At 38.5% G+C, this 6,000-nt stretch overlaps 1 protein-coding gene across 1 annotated transcript in view; it reads right to left on the bottom strand.

Annotated features, from left to right (window-relative positions):
• Nucleotides 1-854: 854 nt before the first annotated feature.
• LOC110021957 (cyclin-dependent kinase E-1) overlaps nt 855-6,000 on the bottom strand; it is a 62,778-nt gene continuing 57,632 nt past the window's right edge. The window contains exon 16 of the mRNA XM_020720690.1: nt 855-1,483. The gene's annotated coding sequence lies outside the window, so the exon portion shown is untranslated. The remainder of the gene's footprint in view (nt 1,484-6,000) is intronic.

Here is a 6,000-nt window from a genome sequence, read left to right as displayed (position 1 = left end):
TTCCGTAATATCCCAATCATAAAATATATATATATATATAAGGACTTAATTTACATGCCATCATAAATATGTGACTTTAAGCAATCATCTTATTCTATTGACCCTTACACACCAGTGTAAGTCTCTAATTAGTTGTTGATCTGAAGTTATTTTGTTAAACAATTTTGCTAGTACGACTACAATGTTGATGATGCACCTACAAGGATCAAATGGACTGTCATAATAGAAGAGAGTTGACATCATACCATGATTCATGCAATTCGACCGACTTGGCATACAAACCTGAATGAACTATATAGCATAGACCTTCTAACCTAGACTATTAAACATATTATTCAATAATTATATTATAATCAACATTCATTGTACATTGAGATATTCTTGCAAGTGATATGATAGGCTACGTTCAACAGCATTAGAAATTCCTATCGAGTACTCATTCCCAATAAAAAGGTATTCGCTGCAGTAATTATTTTCAACGTGATCACCAAAAATAAATAAGAGCACAGCAAACTCTAATTTTCTTTTTTTCATTAAAATCTCAAGTTCTCAATGAATTAATCTAATAAAAGATATGAGCAGATTCATCCATGGAGAATATAGGCATTGACATACATACCACACAGTTCTTATGTATTTACATAACACCTAAACTTTAATGTTTAGGGTCAGAACATTCAAATTTTCAACATCACATCAAAAAAAAAAAAAAAATCTGTTTTATTAAACTTTTTTAAGATCTAATGCACCTTTTTATGATGAGTTTATAGTAACAAAATGTTATAAATATAAGTATCAAACCTTTTAACTGTTAAATGTGTGAATCCAAAAGAGATTTGTGTGGTGCGAATCCAAATTTCCATATATACAAAACAAGTTGGTGACATGATGGTAACATGTTGCCTAGTTCAAACTATCAAAAAACCATTTGACATATGTTTTCAATCACAAATAACAATGCTCATTTAACCTTGTCAAATTAGCTTGCCTGAGTAGCTACTTGCCAACTAAAAATGAAGCACCAGAAGCTTCATCAGAATTCGTCCACTCAAATTTGTGGAATTCTTTGTATTTTAAAAACTACAAGCTAACTAGACATGTTCATTTTACATGCATTGTAAATTGGCACAAACCTATGAAGGTGGGGGACAGGATGTTTAGAACATTAAATCATACTCCACAATTGTACTTTCTAACAACAGTAAAATCACATTAGTTCTCACTTTAATCTCTCTTTCTATGTCACCCATGGAAAGATTCAGATCCAATAATAAGTGTGTTGAATTGAGGGATATGGAAAATGCGACACACTTCGTCTTCGTATCGGGAGACGAACCTCTCACCAAGAATCTCCATGTTTTGTCTTTCGAATGCTTCACTTTTGCAAGGCATCTCAAATTCTTGTATGTGTCCTGAACTGCTATAGTGCCAAATCAGAGTTGAAGTGCCCACACATTTCTCAGAATACTGAAGCCTTAAGGACCTAGAGCACATTGAACAACTATAATTTTTTTTAAGAGAAACAGAAGCAGACGCACAGTAAACATACAATGCAACAGAACACACCGTCACAAATATACCCAACACTTGATACGATCGGCACAACAAAGTTAAACTTCAGCGCTACAGTATCTACACATCAAATTACTTAGAAGTGAATCAAACTTCGTTTTGAGTTTTAATATTTATATGACCCATAAATTTATTCCATTTATGGTGTGAGTGTTTAAGCATACATTAACATCAGAACAGCCATGAAATATATACATGGTCATGAGCGATCATGTCCTTAATTGTCTACATTCGTTAATATTTCCAAGGGAAGCATTCCCAGAATTTTGCCTAGTTAAAATAGCAAAAACAAGTGGAGCAAAATATTGTATAAAGAAAGAATAATGAAATGACAATATTTCGCCTGGCTTCTGTAAGTAGTAGACAAATACCACAAATGAAAGAATAGGAAAAGTCTTTTTTTCAGTTAGATTCAATATTTACACCAACGATGGATTTAGTCAAGTGGGAAGTTGTGTTCCTACAAAGTATCGTAATCTGGTATATGAGATTTGAATGTCATTGAATTGAAATTAGAAGGAAAAATCTGTTCAAAGTTAATATATTGAAAAGTTCTTTTCAAAGTTCAATATATTTCTATGCAACAAAAAAACCCCATCGATGTTCTACTCCTTTAACTTCTTATAGTTTTACAACAAAGAATGTAAGCCACCCAATCATTATTGAGCATTTCCGCTTATAGTACCACAAAGAAGAATGTAAGCCACTCCTTTATTGAGCATTTCCATGGGCATTTTTCACAATAGATCAAACCTCCTTCCATTTGTCATGTTGTTTTGTAAGTCCATTGGTCATCATGGCCAAGATACCAATTGAAAGATTAGGTAGTCATGCAGCTCCGGAGGGGTCCCATTATTCGTACCAGCATAGATCTAAACGTTTGCCAGGATCTACTTCAAAATATCAGCATCCAACTTCCTCTTGGGCAAATTTGTACTTATCTCACGTTTGATAATGCTCTAGCTGATCTTATTAATTAGGCATCCATAGAAGTGTTGCAACAATCATAATTTATAGTGTTGGCATCAATTTTTGATATTCTTCACGTCTGACGCATGTTTTTAGTGTCATGAGTCCGTATTTTCCAACACGTGTCCCCATGGCACATAATGTCGACGAAACCCATCCACACATGAATCCGGCTCGAATTGACTCGATGGTAAGTGAATTTGTCCAAACAACATCGGATGACGAAAGGGACTGGCGTTCGGAATGTCGAATTCGTATAGGGAGGACAGCCATATCGATAGGGTTCAGTGCATGAACTGATAACGCATAAATCGAGATGTTTTAAATTAAGAAATATATAATCATAATAAAAAATAAAAAATAAAAACATGAGGGTTTTAAAACCTTTACAGCAAAAAAAAAAAAAGAAGACCCTTTTAGATTTACAGTCGCGATTGTTCCTAGCGTTGCATGCTTCGACCCTCTCCTCTAGTCGATGTCGCTCACTTCAGTGCCTGTGCTCCTCGCCGACGACCGCGCTAGAGCACCGCCGCTCCTCCACACGCGCACAACCACTTGCTTGGTCCCCACCTCCCAGTTGTTCGCCCCTTTGCTCCTTCGTCGAAACTGGCGCTACCTGCTCTCCGTCGGCGAAACCATCACTCTTGCCGCCGGCGACCCTAGCAGCGCCACCCCTGCCAGCTCTCGGTTTCCACACTGCACTCCCCGTATTTTGACGTGATGTCCTAGATTGGCGCCTACTCCCTTCTCTCACCAGTAACAAAGAACTCTCATCATCTTCTCTCAGATTGTTCCTACCTGAAACCATAGAGAAGGACGGGATCACGGCGCACAGAGGTTCGAACTTCTCATCTTTCTTCACTTTCCGCACTGCTCCTACCCAAATTCATGGAGGCAGAAGATTTGGAGAGGACTTGTCGTGAGGAAAGAGGGCTTTTGCTTGGAGGAAAGCTAAGAAGTGTTAGGTGTTCCTTAAAAGAAGGACGCCATCCTCCCTCTCTCGAGCAAAACAGTTCCTTAAAAGAAGGACGCAATCCTTCCTCTTTCAGGCAGCACTCCCGCCGATCATCTCCTTCTCTTGCCGCCGACAACCTCACTGGCTTCCTTCACTTTTTTGGCCAAAAGCTTCACTGAAGCTACGACCACTTGCGGGGCGACGACCGCATTGTGGCACAAAGAGCCACGAACGACCCTCTCCTCTCGCAAAGGACCGTGTCGTTCATATTCATGTATGTTATACTCGTTTATCAAAGATTTCCCTCGTTCGCTCAACTTGTGTTGCGAGATACATTCGTGTGTGGTCTGGACACCAACTGCTTGAAGCACGCAAAGAGAACACACCATCAACCGTCATGAAGGTGAGATCTTTAATACTCAATGTCATTTCTTTCCTAACAAGACTTTAGGACTTTGTGATAGAGAAAGCAGCTAAATTAGGAAGTCTTTGTATTTGACTTTTCCTATACAAACCCATGAGAATTCCAAATCCCTAACTCATGAACCCAAAATTGGATTTTGTTAATCTCACGATTTTGAGTGACTCTAATCTTTTATGGAGAGGTTGGAGCATTTGAAACTTCGAGGAAAAACAAGCCCCTTGGTCATTATATTCTTCAAGTTATGAGGACTTTTCTCAAAAGAATTGAAGAAAAACCCTCACTTCATTTGCCAAAATTGCAGATTGCTTTGCTACAAATTCATAAACCAAATCCTAGGATCCTGTGTGAGAACGCTATGGCGGGTTTAATTTGCTATCAAAAATGTATTAGATTCATTTGCTTGCACGTCTTGCATGTCAATGTGATCATATAACCACTTTGGTTCGATCGGTCACCGAGGTCCGATTACAAAACTAATCACTTTGGTTTGATTGGTCACCAAGGCCTAATCAATAAAACCAACAACTTTGTTTAGATCGGCCACCAAGGCCCGATCACAAAACCAAACACTTGGGTTCAATCAACCACCAAGGCCCGATTATAAAACCAAATCACCCCGATTTGATCTGTCACCTAGGCCCGATCATAAAATCCAATCACTTTAGTTTGATCAGTCACCAAGGCTCGATAAACCTATCATATCATTTTGATCAGCCCAATCATAAAATCGAACACATTGGTTTGATCGACCACTAAGGTCTGATCAACCAACAACTTTGATTCGATCGGGCACAAAGGTCCGATCACCAAATTGTTCACCAAACTGAACAATTTGGTTCAATCGGCCACCAAGGCTTGATCATAAAGCCAACCACTTCGGTTTAATCGGTCACCAAGGCCCGATAAACCAATCATTTGGCATGTCGCATTTGATTGCGTTTACATTTACATTCCTTGTATGTTATGTCAATTGCATGATTTCATGCTTGTACGCATAAAAAAAATTCAAATATCATGTGATGTAATAAATACCATTGCATAACAAAATTAAATTGTCTTTGGCATTTGCATGTGGTGTCTCCTTGAGCACCAACACTTGCGGTATCACCGCACATATATGCCACCATGTGTGTGTGGCTTAATACTTGCAAAATTATCGATGAGTGGTGGCTAGCAAAGCTAGCCTGCCGGTGTGCAAATCTCCTAAGTAGAGAACACACCGCCTCATCTCCCATGACATCACACTTGAATGTCATAGGCAATTCAAGTTGTATGCTCAATTTGGTCACACTATAAAGCCACTAAACCTATTGAGTGTGCAGTATATGTGCACTTGAGTTTGTCATTTGCATGTTGATGTCGTGATTACTCTTACCTCCCTCGAATGATCACGGTGTGGAATCCTATTGCTTGCACGCATTTTGCTTGCGTATTTTGATAGCTTATTAAACTCATTAAGTGAGTGACTCAGTTTTGATCGCGATACTTTAACGAGCATTCTTATCGAGTAAAACCGAGCGAACAGTGCTAGTTATTGTATTGGGATCAACACAAGTATGACTACGTTAAGGTTCCAAGAGATCTAACATACATCACCTTAAATATTGCAGGCTCGAATTTAGTAGCCTGCTATTTTTCTAATACTACGCAATTAGTGAAACTAGGCCATATGTGAGAGATAATCTTTTAAAATCTCATTGGCTGACATACTTTAGATCCCTTGGATCTTTAGGACGGCGCTGAAATCGGCGACCCCGTCAAAGTCATATGATAGTCTTACCCCTGCACTTGTGCACACAATTAGACGTTGTGACTATAATACTTTTTGTTAGATGATATGCTAAGCTAGAACTTGGATTCTTAGGTAGTATTTTTGATGATATGGCTAATGTTCTCCGTTGGTTTGGTTGCCCCAGCCAGACATCTTTTTGAGTGCTGCCTTTTGTGTATTTACTGGTTGTCAACTTACGCACTAGTATATTAGGGACAATTTTCTGTACAGGGAGTCATGCCTAAAAATAAATAAAAATGGAGGAACAAATAATGATTTAAAAACTAACACTTTCTGCAGGTGTTGCTA

Source organism: Phalaenopsis equestris, unplaced genomic scaffold, assembly GCF_001263595.1.
Source record: "Phalaenopsis equestris unplaced genomic scaffold, ASM126359v1 Scaffold000154, whole genome shotgun sequence".
Taxonomy (NCBI): Eukaryota; Viridiplantae; Streptophyta; class Magnoliopsida; order Asparagales; family Orchidaceae; genus Phalaenopsis; species Phalaenopsis equestris.
Note: the sequence above shows the minus strand (reverse complement) of the source record. Positions and strands in the feature narration are given on the sequence as shown.